Raw genomic sequence first — 18911 nt, 5'->3', positions numbered from 1 at the left:
AACTTTTCTATAGAAAAAGTTGCTCGAATCAAGACAACTTTTCTATAGAAAAAGTTGCTTGATATTTTCTATATATAAAATTGCTCTGATCAAGACAACTTTGTCTTGACCAGAGCAACCTTTTCTATAGAAAAAGTTGCTCTGATCAAGACAACTTTTCTATAGAAAAAGTTGCTCCGATCAAGGCAACTTTTCTATAGAAAAAGTTGCTCTGATCAAGACAACTCTTCTATAAAAAAAGTTGCTCTGATCAAGACAACTTTTCTATAGGAAAAGTTGCTCTGATCAAGATAACTGTTCTATGGAAAAAGTTGCTCTGATCAAAACAACTTTTCTATAGAAAATGTTGCTCTGATCAAGACAACTTTTCCATAGAAAATGTTGCATTGATTAAGACAACTTTTCTATAGAAAACGTTGCTCTGATCGAGACAACTTTTCTATAGAAAATGTTGCTCTGATCGAGACAACTTTTCTATAGAAAATGTTGCTCTGCTCGAGACAACTTTTCTACAGAAAAAGTTGCTCTGATCAAGACATCTTTTGTATAGAAATAGTTGCTCTGATCAAGACAACTTTTCTATAGAAAAAGTTGCTCTGATCAAGACAGTTTTTCTATAGAAAAAGTTGCTCTGATCAAGACAACTTTTCTATAGAAAAAGTTGCTCTGTTCAAGACAACTTTTCTATAGAAAAAGTTGCTCTGTTCAAGTCAACTTTTCTATAGAAAAGGTTGCTCTGTTCAAGACAACTTTTCTATAGAAAAAGTTGCTCTGGTCAAGACAACTTTTCTATAGAAAAAGTTGCTCTGATCAAGACAACTTTTCTATAGAAAATGATGCTCTGATCAAGACAACTTTTCTATAAAAAAATTGCTCTGATCAAGATAACCATTCAATAGACATCTTTTTAATGGAAAAAGTTCCAAGAAAAAAGTTGCTTGTTATAATACAAGATTTCTATATAAAAGTTGCTTGTTATAACATAACTTTTCTATAGAAACGTAAAAATATTACTTTTTAAAAAAATTGCTTGCACTAAAGTTGTAGTTTTGTGTTTCACATCAAAAAAGGTATATTTTATGTTTTTAATTGAAATTTAATTTAAGTGCTTTTTCTAACACCAAATAACTAAGTCAGTTTTGAAATAAAAATCTGATAATTTAATATCGATAGTAAATGACATTTTGACAACTAACGAAAGATATTTTTGTATAAGTTTTTTTCTTCTTTTATTTTTGTTAAACGCTCTCCTCCAAAAAAATTTTAATCAATATATTCCATTTTTATGTATGCTTGTCATGTAGTTTAGAAAAGTTTTAAAATAGTTCTGTATATTTTTCTCTCTTTGATAAAAAAGCGTATAAAATAAATATTGTTAATGTTGCTGTTGCTGCTGTTGATTGGTGTTGAAGTTGATGTTGGCAGTTTGTGCAGTTGTTGTGGTTGTTTTTGCTGTTAACACAGCCTTGAATAGGCAGCCGTTACTCTAATTGTTTTCTACGTTAATAAAATTTGTTATCAGTGAAAGTACCGCCACATATCGTTGTTTAAAAATGAAAAAAAAAAATAATAATAAAACAAAATCAAACCAAAAAAATAATCAACACGTCACCTACTATATGTTGGCGTTTTTACTCATACTCTTTTTTAATATTTAGTGGTTTTGTTGTAATTGTACTTGTAGATACTTTTTTTCACTTAAATAAACTATTTATTATTTACTTTATTTCTTGTTTCTAGTTTTTTTTTGTTTTTGTTTCAGTTTCTGTTTTTGATTAGAAAAATATCAATTTTTATTTGTATTTTGTTTTGGCAGTAGTTTTTAAACATTTGTTATATGTTGACGTCGGTTTGTGACTTTTCATTCGGAGAAAAATCTTTCTTTTTTTTAAATATTTAAGGAATAAAGGAAAATTATTCGTAAATATAGTAAAGTTTTATATTTAGAACAATAATGTGCAAACAATTGTGGTTTTAAAAATTACAAAATGAAAAAAGTTTATGATTAAAATTTGGTTTCCTTAAACAAATGTTCAAAAAAAGTGCTATTTATGTTTGTGAGTTTTATTTTTATTTAATTTACATTTTTTTAATTGAAAAAATAAACTTAATAAAAACTTTGTTTGAGGTACGTCTTTTATTGACATTTTATTTCTTTAATATTTAACTATAAACTTGACTATAGACAAGACTATAGACTAGACTATAGACTAGACTATAGACTAGACTATAGACTAGACTATAGACTAGACTATAGACTAGACTATAGACTAGACTATAGACTAGGCTATAGACTAGACTATAGACTAGACTATAGACTAGACTATAGACTAGACTATAGACTAGACTATAGACTAGACTATAGACTAGACTATAGACTAGACTATAGACTAGACTATAGACTAGACTATAGACTAGACTATAAACTAGACTATGGACTAGACTATAGACTAGACTATAGACTAGACTATAGACTAGACTATAGACTAGACTATAGACTATAGACTAGACTATAGACTAGACTATAGACTAGACTATAGTATAGACTAGACTATAGACTAGACTATAGACTAGACTATAGACTAGACTATAGACTAGACTATAGACTAGACTATAGACTAGACTATAGACTAGACGTATAGACTAGAATATAGACTAGACTATAGACTAGACTAGACTAGACTAGACTAGACTATAGACTAGACTATAGACTAGACTATAGACTAGACTATAGACTAGACTATAGACTAGACTATAGACTAGACTATAGACTAGACTATAGACTAGACTATAGACTAGACTATAGACTAGACTATAGACTAGACTATAGACCTAGACTAATAGACTAGACTATAGACTAGACTATAGACTAGACTAGACTAGACTATAGACTAGACTATAGAACTAGACTATAGACTAGACTATAGACTAGACTATAGGACCTAGACTATAGACTAGACTATAGACTAGACTATAGACTAGACTATAGACTAGACTATAGACTAGACTATAGACTAGACTATAGACTAGACTATAGACTAGACTATAGACTAGACTATAGACTAGACTATAGACTAGACTATAGACTAGACTATAGACTAGACTATAGACTAGACTATAGACTAGACTATAGACTAGACTATAGACTAGACTATAGACTAGACTATAGACTAGACTATAGACTAGACTATAGACTAGACTATAGACTAGACTATAGACTAGACTATAGACTAGACTATAGACTAGACTATAGACTAGACTATAGACTAGACTATAGACTAGACTATAGACTAGACTATAGACTAGACTATAGACTAGACTATAGACTAGACTATAGACTAGACTATAGACTAGACTATAGACTAGACTATAGGCTAGACTATAGACTAGACTATAGACTAGACTATAGACTAGACTATAGACTAGACTAGACTAGACTATAGACTAGACTATAGACTAGACTATAGACTAGACTATAGACTAGACTATAGACTAGACTATAGACTAGACTATAGACTAGACTATAGACTACTAGACTATAGACTAGACTATGACTAGACTATAGACTAGACTATAGACTAGACTGTAGATAGACTAGACTATAGACTAGACTATAGACTAGACTATAGACTAGACTATAGACTAGACTATAGACTAGACTATAGACTAGACTATAGACTAGACTATAGACTAGACTATAGACTAGAACTATAGACTAGACTATAGACTAGAATATAGACTAGACTATAGACTAGACTATAGACTAGACTATAGACTAGACTATAGACTAGACTATAGACTAGACTATAGACTAGACTATAGACTAGACTATAGACTAGACTATAGACTAGACTATAGACTAGACTATAGACTAGACTATAGACTAAACTATAGAATAATCAAAAGTTTTTAAGTTTGAAAAAGTACGGAATAAATCGTGGGGGTAACTCGGTATTTTGCGATATCAAAAAGTACTGAAAAATTACTAAGGTACTGAATTGTCCATGCCTGATTCGCTATATAAGACTTTAAAAATTTACTTCAAAATAAATGCTCTTCCCATAGTTTGCTATAAAAGCCTTGAGCAAAAACTCTTGTACTTTAAGGGAAACAAATTAAAGTTCAAGATCAAGAGGTTTGGAAAACAGCACATGTTGTTTATTTAAATACTACCAATATTTACTATAAAATGTCATTTACTTAGACACAACTGTATCTACAAATAGTGAGATATTTTTAAATATTTTTACATACCCAGCAAAAACTGTCATTATTAAGTAAGTGGTTAAATTAAATTTAGTTACACAATAGCATTTTAAGGAGTTAAAAACTGATTTGTAATTAAAAGACTTGAATTTTAATGAAAAATTGGATTTTCAGTAAAAAAAAATTGGATTTTTTAGTGAACATCTACTTTTTAATGAAAAATTTGCAATACTTAATATCAAAATCTACCCTCGTCTTTTAATCTGGGTAATATTTTAACGTTTATTTAGTGATTTATTATTTCAAATAAGAACTAATTTATACTTAAATACACAGACATGCAGATAAATATATTTAATTTGTCAAACTAATGAACTAATTTAATCGTTAATCTAATAGAAAATGTATAGCAACTGCACTTATACTTGTGCACATGCACATACATACATATGTACATATTTAATGTACAAAAGCATACACAAATGCAGCAGCTTCTTCTAGTAAGCACCCCCCCCCCCCCCCATCCACCTTCTCTTCATCATCCAGCATAAATAATTCAACATTAATTTTATTTATATACAATCTTAGCTAGACAGACAGTCTTTGTTGTATAGAGAAAAATAAATAAATTAAAAATTAAAATATTTTACCATTTTTTTGCGGGTGAAATAGTTGTTGTAGTTGTTTTAATTTTCAATACATAGAAAGAAAACATCAATATTAAGTTTAATTAACTTTAGTTGTTTAAAATTTGTTTCCTTCCGGTGTTTGTATAAGTGAGTGTGTGCGTGTGTATTTGTTCATATGTGTGTCTGTGTCTCAATTAATAAACAACAATTAGATGAGATTTTATCATGGTGATTTGTGTGTGTGTTTTTCAGTGATTTTTTTTTATTTTAAATTAAATTTCATGAAATTTATGGTGGGAATTTTATTGAAGTTTTGTTATTGAATTAAATATTTAGTGAAAAAACATTGTGTTTAGTATTTATATATTTTTAAGTTTAAATCTAGTTTAATTGACATTTGATTTATAATGACTTTAATTTGAAATTTATTTGACAACTTTGATTATTTGGATGTACATATGTAGTTGTTCTTGTTAGGTCACATGTCAATGTATAAATGTCAACTAATAGAGAGAGATATTTGTGGAAACCGTGTTGTTTTGAGGATGGATGGATATCCATATTTGTTTAGCTTTTAATTTGATTTAATTTAGATTGTTATTTAGCATAGACTAGTCCATAGAGTAGGTTATCTTTTGACTAGTCCATTCATGCATCTAATAGTATATTGACTAGTCTGTTGACTTGTCTATTCACTGGTCTATGTTCTAGTCTATTGACTGGCTAGTCTACGGACTCGTATTGAATAATCCATTGATTATTGACTTGTCTAATCTATTGACTAGTCTATTGACAAGTGTACTGTCTAATTTGCTGTCTATTGAATAGTCGTTTGACTGATATATTGCCTTGTCTCTTGACTATTTTTCTGACTATTGTCTAATCTATTGACTAGTCTATGGAATAGTCCATTAACTAGTATATTGACTGATTTATTGACTAGCCTTTTGACTATTCTATTGACTAGACTATTGGCCATTCTTTTGAGTAGTGCATTGTATTGTCAATTGACTTTTCACTTGTCTAGTGTCTAATCTATTGGCTAGACTATTGACTAGTCTATTGATTTGTCTATTGACTAATCTATAGAATAGGTCGTTGACTAGTCTATTGACAAGTCTTTTAACTATTCTATTGACTAGTTTATTGTCTGATCTAATAACTAACCAATTGACTAGACTATTGGCTAATCTTTTGATTAATATATTGACTAAACTCTTGACTATTCTATTGACTGGTCTCTTGTCTAAGCTTTAGTATATTGGCTTGTCTGTGGAATAGTCTATTGACTAGTCTCTTGTCTAAATTATTGACTATTAAATAGCCTATTGTCTAATCTATTGATTAGAATATTGACTAATCTTTGAAATAAGTCACTGACTATTATATTGACTAGTTTATTGTGTAATCTAATGACTAGTCTATTGACTAGACTATCGGCTATTCTTTTGATTAATATATTGACTAATCTCTTGACTAGTCTATTGACTATTCTATTGACTAGTCACTTGTCTAAGCTATAGTCTATTGACATGTCTATGGAATAGTCCATTGACTAATCTATTGACTAGTCTTTTGGCTTGTCTGTTGACTAGGCTATAGACTAGTCTCTTGTCTAAGCTATTGACTATTAAATAGCCTATTTACTTGCGTATTGCCTAATCTATTGATTAGAATATTGACTAGTCTATTGAATAGTCTATTGACTAGTATAGTCCATTGACTAATGTATTGTCTAGTCTTTTGGCTTGTCTGTTGACTAGGCTATAGACTAGTCTCTTGTCTAAGCTACTGACTATTAAATAGCCTATTGACTTGCGTATTGCCTAATCTATTGATTAGAATATTGACTATCCTATTGACTAGTCTTTTGAATAGTCTATTGAGTAGTATATTGATTTGTCTAATGACTAATTTTTGAAATATGTCACTGAGTAGTCTATTGACAAGTCTTTTGACTATCCTATTGACTAGTCTATTGTCTAATCTAATGACTAGTCTATTGACTAGACAATTAGTTATTCTTTTGATTAATATATTGACTAATCTCTTGAATAGTTTATTGACTATTCCATTAACTAGTCTCTTGTCTAAGCTATTGACTGGACTATTGAATAGTCTATTGACTTGCCTATCGAATAGTGCATTGGCCTGTCTATTGATTAGTCTTTTGACTATTCTTTTCACTAGTCTATTGCCTAGCCTATTGTCTAATCTACTGACTAGTCTATTGTAAAGTCTATTGATTTGTCTGTCAAATAGGCCATTGACTTGTCTATTGACTAATCTAGCCAAAAGACTAGTGACTAGTCTATTTACTAGTCTCTTGCCTAAGCTATTGTCTATACTATTAAATAACCTATTGACTATTCTATTGACTAGACTTTTGACTTATATATTGATTTGTCTACTGACTAGACTATTAAGTACTCCATTATCTAGTATATGGCCTAGTCTACTGACTAGTATATTGATAATTCTAAAGTATTGAAAAAATACAATATTACTACACTTTCCAACCCTGGTGTTGAATATAATAATTTTTTCACAAATTTCTTCATTAAAATTCTATTTTTATTTAAAATTTCTTCATTTATAAGCACGAGTGACTCGTTGCTAACAATTTCAGGTATTAATTTTAAAAATGACTTTAAACATCTTGATTACCATTGTGTCTGTATGTGTGTGTGTCTTTTTCCCAGCAACAATTATTATCTAAGTAGCAACTCAACAACAACAAGGAGAAATGTTAAAAAAATATATTCAATGAAATTTCATAAATAAACATGATTTTTCATTAAACACGTCTTCATATCAGGGCATATTTCTTTTGCTTTTCCCCTTTACAGTTATTTCCCCATTTAACGGAAATTATTTTGCGAAATGTATTTTTCATGTTTAGGTGAGGATGTGTTACAAAAAACTGGCAAAATTTGAAAAAGAAAAAACTTACATCCCTAGCAACTGCAGTAAGGGAAAAGTTAGCAACAGCGTCAGCGCCCTACTGAGATAACAATAAAATGTATTGTTATTGTTAAAGTAATTTAAAGTTATTACTTAAAAAAAAAAACTTTTTTTCTAAATAAAATAGATAACGTCAATTCTATGTAATTGTCAGAATAAATTTAGTTAAAAAAAAAATTGCTCGAAATTGCAAAATAATATCAATCATTAGTTAAATTAACAAAAAAATAAAAGCTAAAATATGTATGTATGTATGTGTGTGTGTATTCAAACAAACAAATAGATAAATATTGAAATTATTATTATTGTTGTTGCAATTACTTTGGTGACAACAACTTCCCACAAGGCCAACAATAATACAACAACAAAAAATTGTAGATAATGAGTTTGTAAAAAATTTATTTGAAACAAAAAATCTGTGCTCCCCATTAGTAAATTGAACAGATGTTTTCTTAAATATACAAAATTACACTATCCTTGTAACTGATTCGTAAGGGTCTAGACTTCAGCCAACTTCACAGAATTTTGATTTTTCAGTCTTTTCATGTTAGATAACTGGTTAACTACTCATATTTGTTGCTTAAATTCTGTCATATTTTAAAACAGACAATGACTGAAATAATCAATCATAATTTCAGTGCCTAAGACCAAATAAATATTTAGACAAATATAGATTTCAATAGAATTTAAATTCACCATGAAGCAAAAAAACGAAAAAAGCCTAAAATGATATACAAATATAAACGTTTTTAATTTAAATAAACAATTTACATTTAAATAAAAAAAAACAAAACAAAAACAATTTCAGGTTGTTAATTACACGTTCAGAATATAAACTTGAGGTAAATATTTTTGAAACAAATATTTGTTTGGATTTTTTTCTTAAAAAAAAAAAACAGTTAATTGATTTATTTACTCAATTGACATTTGTAAATATTTTCAAATTTTCTGACTATGGACTAGTCTATGAATTTGTCTATTAAATAATTTATGGGTTAGTCTATTGACCAATCTATGGACTAGTAGGTTAACTAGTCATTGCGCTAGTCTATTTACTCCTCTATGAACTATTTATGATATTGACTATGCTATTGACAAGGCTAGTGACTAGCCTACGGACTTGTTTATGGACTAGTCTATAGTCAAGTCTATAGTCTAGTCTATAGTCAAGTCTATAGTCTAGTCTATAGTCTAGTCTATATTCTAGTCTATAGTCTAGTCTATAGTCTAGTCTATAGTCTAGTCTATAGTCGAGTCTATAGTCTAGTCTATAGTCTAGTCTATAGTCTAGTCTATAGTCTAGTCTACAGTCCAGTCTATAGTCTAGTCTATAGTCTAGTCTATAGTCTAGTCTATAGTCTAGTCTATAGTCTAGTCTATAGTCTAGTCTATAGTCTAGTCTATAGTCTAGTCTATAGTCTAGTCTATAGTCTAGTCTATAGTCTAGTCTATAGTCTAGTCTATAGTCTAGTCTATAGTCTAGTCTATAGTCTAGTCTACAGTCCAGTCTATAGTCTAGTCTATAGTCATGTCTATAGTCTAGTCTATAGTCTTGTCTATAGTCTAGTCTATAGTCTTGTCTATAGTCTAGTCTATAGTCTAGTCTATAGTCTAGTCTATAGTCTAGTCTATAGTCTAGTCTATAGTCTAGTCTATAGTCTAGTCTATAGTCTAGTCTATAGTCTAGTCTATAGTCTAGTCTATAGTCTAGTCTATAGTCTAGTCTATAGTCTAGTCTATAGTCTAGTCTATAGTCTAGTCTAACTCCAGTCTTACAGTCCAGTCTATAGTCTAGTCTATAGTCTAGTCTATAGTCCAGTCTATAGTCTAGTCTATAGTCCAGTCTATAGTCTAGTCTATAGTCCGTGTATAGTCTAGTCTTAGTCTAGTCTATAGTCTAGTCTATAGTCTAGTCTATAGTCTAGTCTATAGTCCAGTCTATAGTCTAGTCTATAGTCTAGTCTATAGTCTAGTCTATAGTCTAATCTATAGTCTAGTCTATAGTCTAGTCTATAGTCTAGTCTATTGTCTAGTCTATAGTCTAGTCTATAGTCAGTCTATAGTCTCGTCTATAGTCTAGTCTCTAGTCTAGTCTATAGTCTAGTCTATAGTCTAGTCTAGTCTATAGTCTAGTCTATAGTCTAGTCTATAGTCTCGTCTATAGTCTAGTCTAGTTAGTCTAGTGTATCTATAGTAGTCTATAGTCTAGTCTATAGTCTAGTCTATAGTCTAGTCTATAGTCTAGTCTATAGTCTAGTCTATAGTCTAGTCTATAGTCTAGTCTATAGTCTAGTCTATAGTCTAGTCTATAGTCTAGTCTAGTCTATAGTCTAGTCTATAGTTTAGTCTAGTCTAGTCTATAGTCTAGTCTATGGTCTAGTCTATGGTCTAGTCTATAGTCTAGTCTATAGACTACTTATGAAAATTTGTCGGCCGGATACTACCTACTAGTCTAGTCTATAGTCTAGTCTATAGACTACTTATGAAAATTTGTCGGCCGGATACTACCTGCATTCAACGTTTATAATCTATTACTTTTTTTCTAATCAAATAAAATACAATTCTTATTAAAACTATAAATTTAAACAATAAAATTAAACCCTATAGTTAAGTTCTAGGAATTTTATATTTATAAAATATTAAACAAATATTTTAATAGTTATTTACTTAATTCTTTGGAAATATTTCATATTCATTTATGTCATAATTTAGTAATTAATAAAAATCATTGGCAAATTTTATTTATTGAAACAAATATTTTATAAAATGTAGTTTTTAAATACATATTTGAAAAAGAAATAAAAATTCTTTGTTTTTTTTGTCTAATCTCCGGCAATTGTGAAATACAAGTTATTAAAATAATTACTATTATCATTTTACACAAATACAAAACAACAAATTTAAAGTCAAAAACAATAAGAGAAAAATAAAATATATTTTATTTTATACACTTTATGTAATTAAATAAATATCAAATTTGCTATTTTTATTGGATTTATTTTGCAAGTGTGTCTGTCTATAGCAAATTGGGTTATTCCATATAAAATTTAACCATTTGGGAGAATTGTTGAAAGTAAAATTTCAGTAAAATTAAAAAAAGTATTGACCTTTCCCCTATTTGACCTATTGTACGCCTTCATAAAAAATTGGTAATCTAATGGCTAGATTGCTAAATGGACTCATGAAGTGATTAGTATTCGATTAGAAATTCTGCTCCTTTTTTATGGAAAGACCCTCACAATGTGTTGAAGTATCTCGATGACTATTATTTGAAATGAATATTTTAAAGATGTTAGTTTTTTTTTTTTGCTCTTTTTTCTCTCATACAATTCAAAAAATCAGCAAACCCAATAAAAAACAAAAACAAAAATATTGTCACGAATGTAAAACTTGCGATAACAGTGGCAACAGCAAACCCATTGGACACATTGGCAATGTTTTCGCACTAATGTTAGTTGGTCGGTCCTAGGTTGGTTGGTGGGTTGATTGTGGTCTTTATGCTGGTTTGTCTATATGTGCGACACTCATACATACATAAATATAGCACCACATAAACCAAAATTAGCAACAACAACAAAAAAGCGGAAACTTTAACAACATCAACAAATAATACAAGCATTATATGGCAACCACATACATAACGAATAGAGTTGCCGGTATTTTAATCGAAAATTTCTGTGAGTTAGAGTAATTTTGCATATTCATGGGAGTATTACCTCAGGGATGGTGTCCCCTCCCCTTCTTCTACAAATATACTAACTTGTATCCATACATGTTTGATGATTCACAAACACAATATTTGCACACATACATAATGTATCATTATACTGTTACTTTGTATGTATTGTATTACTAAAAGTAACCGTTAAATGGCATTTATTTAAACCCATAAACAAATTCCGTCCAAAACAAACAACAACAACAACAAAAATGCGAGTACAAATAACACACAACATGTTTGGCAACATTGAATTTTAAACAATTTTTTGTGTCTACTACAGTTTTTCTTTCTGCAGCAAATACTACTATAATCGGTAAGATACTCTGGGTTTATGCTTATGTTGGTAACGTTCAGATATAATAGTACAACATCCAACTTTAATCAATTCAGATTCTCTCGGAATCGTTATAACACTGTCTGAATTAATTTCATTATACCCGTCCAGGCAACCGCCAATTTAACAAAGACCATCTTTCTTAGGTTTAATGATCGGGTTACTCTTTCGAAAAAAACTTTCGTTTGAAATGTTCGGTATCAAGTTCGAATGCAACACAAAGGTTTTTATATGAACAGAAATTATGTTCCTTTATCTAACCGTAATAGGTCCATAACTCGGAAAATAAGTCACCTAAATGATTGCTCCATGTTTACGAAAAGTATGTACTTTACTTCGATGTAGGTTATCATTCAGTCATACTTGACCGACTATTTTTTCTTACTCGTTTTCTGTTGGTTTTGTAGTTTAGTTTTTTTTGTTTTGGTTTTATTGGCTTTTAATCCTACCGATAGCCATGAACATGAATATATTTATAAATTTTTTATTTGGTTTGTTTGTTTTTTTTTTTCTCTCTCTCTCTCTCTCTCTTTCGCAACTTTAAAGACATTTGAAGTTAGACATCAAATAGTCGACTAACAAATAATATTTGTTAAACTCACAGAAAAATGTTGATTTGAAGAAATGTATGGGGTCTATTCGTAACCACTTTTTCAGGGGGTGAACTTTAACCTCGGTCAAATTGGATGGATTTGCAGAGTCTGACCAAACTTTCGAAAAGAGTAGTTGAACAGACTACAGCTTGTTGAAATTAGATATGGCTAACTCAGGTCCTTTTTACAGTTCCATAGTGTTTCTGGAATCAGTTAGTTAGTTTGTTATTTAGTTAGTTAGTTAGTTAGTTAGTTAGTTAGTAAGTAAGTTAGTTAGTTAGTTAGTTAGTTAGTAGTTAGTTAGTTAGTTAGTTAGTTAGTTAGTTAGTTAGTTAGTTTAGTTAGTTAGTTAGTTAGTTAGTTAGTTAGTTAGTTAGTTATTAGTTAGTTAGTTAGTTAGTTAGTTAGTTGTAGTTAGTAGTTAGTAGTTAGTTAGTTAGTTAGTTAGTTAGTTAGTTGTTAGTTAGTTAGTTAGTTAGTAGTTAGTTAGTTAGTTAGTTAGTTAGTTAGTTAGTTAGTTAGTAGTTAGTTAGTTAGTTAGTTAGTTAGTTAGTTAGTTAGTTAGTTAGTTAGTTGTTGTTAGTTAGTAGTTAGTTAGTTGTTAGTTAGTTAGTTTTGTTTGTTTGTTATTAGTTAGTTAGTTAGTTAGTTAGTTAGTTAGTTAGTTAGTTAGTTAGTTAGTTAGTTAGTAGTTAGTTTAGTAGTTAGTTAGTTAGTTAGTTAGTTAGTTAGTTAGTTAGTTAGTTAGTTAGTTAGTTAGTTAGTTAGTTAGTTAGTTAGTTAGTTAGTTAGTTAGTTAGTTAGTTAGTTTAGTTAGTTAGTTAGTTAGTTAGTTAGTTAGTTAGTTAGTTAGTAGTTAGTTAGTTAGTTAGTTAGTTAGTTAGTTAGTTAGTTAGTTAGTTAGTAGTTAGTTAGTTAGTAGTTAGTTAGTTAGTTAGTTAGTTAGTTAGTTAGTTAGTTAGTTAGTTAGTTAGTTAGTTAGTTAGTTAGTTAGTTAGTTAGTTAGGTAGTTAGTAGTTAGTAGTTAGTTAGTTAGTTAGTTAGTTAGTTAGTTAGTTAGTTAGTTAGTTAGTTAGTTAGTTAGTTAGTTAGTTAGTTAGTTAGTTAGTTAGTTAGTTAGTAGTTAGTTAGTTAGTTAGTTAGTTAGTTAGTTAGTTAGTTAGTTAGTTAGTAGTTAGTTAGTTAGTTAGTTAGTTAGTTAGTTAGTTAGTTAGTTAGTTAGTAGTTAGTTAGTTAGTTAGTTAGTTAGTTAGTTAGTTAGTTAGTTAGTAGTTAGTTAGTAGTTAGTTAGTTAGTTAGTTAGTTAGTTAGTTAGTTAGTTAGTTAGTTAGTTAGTTAGTTAGTTAGTTAGTTAGTTAGTTAGTTAGTTAGTAGTTAGTTAGTTAGTTAGTTAGTTAGTTAGTTAGTAGTTAGTTAGTTAGTTAGTTAGTTAGTTAGTAGTTAGTTAGTTAGTTAGTTAGTTAGTAGTAGTTAGTTAGTTAGTTAGTTAGTAGTTCGTTAGTTAGTTAGTTAGTTAGTTAGTTAGTTAGTTAGTTAGTTAGTTAGTTAGTTAGTTAGTTAGTTAGTTAGTTAGTTAGTTAGTTAGTTAGTTAGTTAGTTCGTTGGTTGGTTAGTCTTAAGATTTCTTCTTTGAGAATCTTTATCCGGTAACCCAACTTTAAGTGTGAGTCAGAATTAATTGGATATTCGCTTTTATTTCAGAAGGTATTTTATTTAAGAAAATGTATCGCAACCGCATATCCTAACTTAAAATATTAATTTTTACATAAATATATAGTCTAATTTAAGGCTGACAAACCCCTTTTCTGTGAGTGAGATCTCATGGTGTGCTTTGCGCACCATCGTCATATCCACAAGAAGAACAACATCAACAACTGCAGCAGCAGATTGTTTTAGTGCAGTTTTTGTGTGTTGGTCAACAGACATAAACACTCACAATCGCACACTTGAACTAGCACTAGCATTTTTAGTCATATTCCCGAAGCAGGTTCTGTTGGGGAACAAGTTTTGTTTGTTAATATCACCAACAAAAACAACAACATCAACATCAGTAAGAGACCAAGCAGCAAAGTTTTATCTGTCTGACAGTCTGTTTGTTTTTCTCCAAACAATATTTGTGCAATAAAAATTGTTTTAGATTTAAAATTTTTCGGTTTTTATTTCTTCCTCTAAAATTGGTCGAAAGGATTACGAGTTAAAGTTGTCTCTGTGTGTTTAAGAGATTGAGAGATTTTTGTAGACATCTTTTTAGGTTGTATGTATGTAAGTATGTTGGATTTTCTAAAACAATTTTTAAAGTTTAGTTGTTCAACAACAAGCGTGATGTGTGTACCAAAGAAAAACAACAGCAGCAGTAGTAGCCTGTACAGCAGCAGTAGTAGCCTGTACAGCAGCAGCATCTACAAAATAGTTTAATCCAACAAACTATGTTGAATCCTATAATATTAAACAGATACTTACATACATTTGTACATGTGTGTTTTTGGTTTTATCAAATTTGTATGAAAGTCCAACAAATCTTTTGTATTAAATGACCAAAACATACATTTGTGCTGCACATTCGCTTCATCATTTATTTACTATGGACCACTTTATATATTTTATGTTCTTGTCTTTAGGATGTTGTTGTTGTTCTTACGTCTGTTACTGACGACTGGTACCATTTACCTTATTGATGACAATTAAGTAACAAACATATAAAAGGGACACCCTACATTGCTTACATGGTTTTTCGGATAATCTATACACTAGACTGTAGACTAGACTATAAACTAGTCTATAGTCTAGTCTAGTGTATAGTCTAGTCTATAGTCTAGTCTATAGTCTAGTCTATAGTCCTAGTCTATAGTCTAGTCTAGTGTATAGTCTAGTCTATAGTCTAGTCTATAGTCTAGTCTATAGTCTAGTCTATAGTCTAGTCTATAGTCTAGTCTATAGTCTAGTCTATAGTCTAGTCTATAGTCTAGTCTATAGTCTAGTCTATAGTCTAGTCTATAGTCTAGTCTATAGTCTAGTCTATAGTCTAGTCTATAGTCTAGTCTATAGTCTAGTCTATAGTCTAGTCTATAGTCTAGTCTATAGTCTAGTCTATAGTCTAGTCTATAGTCTAGTCTATAGTCTAGTCTATAGTCTAGTCTATAGTCTAGTCTAGTCTATAGTCTAGTCTATAGTCTAGTCTAAAGTATAGTTTATAGTCTAGTCTATAGTCTAGTCTATAGACTATCTATAGTCTATCTATAGTCTATCTATAGTCTAGTCTATAGTCTAGTCTAAAGTCTAGTCTATAGTCTAGTCTAAAGTCTAGTCTATAGTCTAGTCTAAAGTCTAGTCTATAGTCTAATCTATAGTCTAGTCTATAGTCTAGTCTATAGTCTAGTCTATAGTCTAGTCTATAGTCTAGTCTATAGTCTAGTCTATAGTCTAGTCTATAGTCTAGTCTATAGTCTAGTCTATAGTCTAGTCTATAGTCTAGTCTATAGTCTAGTCTATAGTCTAGTCTATAGTCTAGTCTATAGTCTAGTCTATAGTCTAGTCTATAGTCTAGTCTATAGTCTAGTCTATAGTCTAGTCTATAGTCTAGTCTATAGTCTAGTCTATAGTCTAGTCTATAGTCTAGTCTATAGTCCTAGTCTATAGTCTAGGCTATAGTCTAGTCTATAGTCTAGTCTAGAGTCCTAGTCTATAGTCCTAGTCTATAGTCTAGTCTATAGTCTAGTCTATAGCTAGTCTATAGTCTAGTCTATAGTCTAGGTTCTATAGTCTAGTCTAATAGTCTAGTCTATATTCTAGTCCTATAGTCTAGTCCTATAGTCTAGTCTATAGTCCTATTCTATAGTCTAGTCTATAGTCTAGTCTATAGTCTAGTCTATAGTCTAGTCTATAGTCTAGTCAATAGTCTATTCTATAGTCTAGTCTATAGCTATTCTATAGTCTAGTCTATAGTCTAGCTATAGTCTTTCTATATTCTAGTCTATAGTCTATCTATAGTCTAGTCTATAGTCTCAGTCTATGTCATAGTCCCTAGTCTTAGATCAGTCTATAGTCAAGTCTGTTGTAAAAAATTTGCTCCGAACAAATCCTCCGAATCTGGTGAAGTTTTTTAAATTTTCTGCGGTTTTGATAAGTTTTTTTTTTGCTTCAAATTTATTATTATATTACTTTTATTGCGACAAATTTTATTTTATTAACTTTAATTTTAACATAAAAAAATTATCTTTAAAATTGTAGCTTACAAATAAGTCGTTTTGGTTCACTTAACAAAAACCCTTTTCATTGTTGTTTCACTCTATTACTGCAACTGACTAACGACTTTGTTGTCAATAAACTTTAAATGAAAATTGTTCATTGTTCATGGTGGGGGTCGTGTGTTGTTTTAGTTAGTGTGTCTGTCTGTTTTAACATTGATAATTTAAATTACAACAACAAATCCCCAACACACACACACACATGGTTAATGGTATGACATGTTTGTAAATAATTTACAAACTTAAATAATTTAGAAAAAATTTAAATTGAACAAAATTTAAACATATTTTTTACTAATAATGAAAATAATTTTCTCATCTCTTTAGATACTTATTAATGAAAATGATTTTTTTCGTAATTTAAATATTTCAATGTGAATTTATAACGATAGCTTGTTAAATAAATATATAATTAGGTACATAACCAAAAAAATAAAACATAATATTTAATACAACCCAAAATATTTCATAAATTATCATGAAATTATTATTTTGCAAGCTAATTTTACAAAATAATAAAACAAAATCTGAAATACAATTTTACACTTGGTTTGCTATATTAATAATAATTACCATATTTAACACGTTACTGACCATACACACTAAATTTATGTTCAATTTACTGATATAGATAGACATATACACAGAAAACCCTGCAGTTTTATGGTTAATATTGTAAATTTTGTAACTATTAATAGATTATTTATTGGATCCAATTAGTATAACTTTTCTCTTATATAATTGTTCGTTTGAGATTAACATCTAATTATATTATTATTAATGTTCGAGCGAAGACTAAAATCTTTTTTAAAGTACAAAATTTTCAAATGCAATCCACCCACCAAGGTTCACTAAAGATTCTATTATATCTAAACTCTACTGGGCTTTGGTTCTAAAATAGCAATAAATATTATAGCAAAAGTATGATTAATGATAATTTACAACTCACTGAACTAATGACACATATTTCAACCGAAAATTTTATGATTAAGGGAGACCGTCGACGTTCGGTATTTGGGAATGGGTAGATAGATAAGAAATGTTAATATTTGCTTATTATTTTTTTTGGTTGGTTGCTGGTACTAGGTAGGGGTTAATAGTTTATGTAATAATTTGTTGTTATTTTAATCTGTTTTTAGTTTAACAAGCAAAAAAATGATAAACTATTGAATATTATTTTTTATTGTCAGAACTAATGAATAAGATAACAGACATAAAGCAGTTATAGTGACTAAATATAATAGAAATTACTAAATATATATTTATATTAAGTTGAGAACAGAATGTGAAAAGAGTTAACTCTTTTTAATCTTCATCTATCTATCTATCTATCTATCTATCTATCTATCTATCTATCTATCTATCTATCTATCTATCTATCTATCTATCTATCTATCTATCTATCTATCTATCTATCTATCTATCTATCTATCTATCTATCTATCTATCTATCTATCTATCTATCTATCTATCTATCTATCTATCTATCTATCTATCTATCTATCTTATCTATCTATCTATCTATCTATCTATCTATCTATCTATCTATCTATCTATCTATCTATCTATTATCTATCTATCTATCTATCTATCTATCTATCTATCTATCTATCTATCTATCTATCTATCTATCTATCTATCTAGCTATCTATCTATCTATCTATCTATCTATCTATCTATCTATCTATCTATCTATCTATCTATCTATCTATCTATCTATCTATCTATCTATCTATCTATCTATCTATCTATCTATCTATCTATCTATCTATCTATCTATTCTATCTATCTATCTATCTATCTATCTATCTATCTACTATCTATCTATCTATCTATCTATCTTCTATCTATCTATCTATCTATCTATCTATCTATCTATCTATCTATCTATCTATCTATCTATCTATCTATCTATCTATCTATCTACTATCTATCTATCTATCTATCTATCTATCTATCTATCTATCTATCTATCTAGCTATCTATCTATCTATCTATCTATCTATCTATCTATCAATCTATCTACTTAAATATCTTTCCTTTGAAGGGAGCGAAGAGAGAATGAATAAAGTGTACAATCGAAAGTGAGCTCACTCTCCAAAATTACTTTTCTATTTTAAATTCTTTTAAATCCCTGCTTCTTTAAGATATTTTATTTCTTAATTTTACTTTTAATTTCTTAAGTTGTTCTTCTTCACTCTAACTTAAAGTTTATTTCTT

General features: G+C 29.1%; 1 protein-coding gene across 9 annotated transcripts in view; it reads left to right on the top strand.

Moving 5' to 3' along the window:
- Positions 1-18911, top strand: part of LOC119602497 (polypeptide N-acetylgalactosaminyltransferase 5) — a 118580-nt gene that overhangs the window by 73451 nt on the left and 26218 nt on the right. Inside the window, exon 1 of one of the 9 annotated variants that reach the window (XM_037954046.1) lies at positions 1815-2057. The exons of 7 other annotated variants lie outside the window; for them this stretch is intronic. The gene's annotated coding sequence lies outside the window, so the exon portion shown is untranslated. Of the gene's footprint in view, positions 1-1814; positions 2058-18911 lie in introns of those variants that run through there. One more of the 9 variants, XM_037954044.1, reaches the window with a different exon arrangement.

This window comes from Lucilia sericata, unplaced genomic scaffold (genome assembly GCF_015586225.1).
Source record: "Lucilia sericata isolate MDLA Ls3-8-SP2 unplaced genomic scaffold, ASM1558622v1 Contig000235F_arrow, whole genome shotgun sequence".
Lineage (NCBI taxonomy): Eukaryota > Metazoa > Arthropoda > Insecta > Diptera > Calliphoridae > Lucilia > Lucilia sericata.
This window is presented reverse-complemented; position numbering and strand designations above follow the sequence as displayed.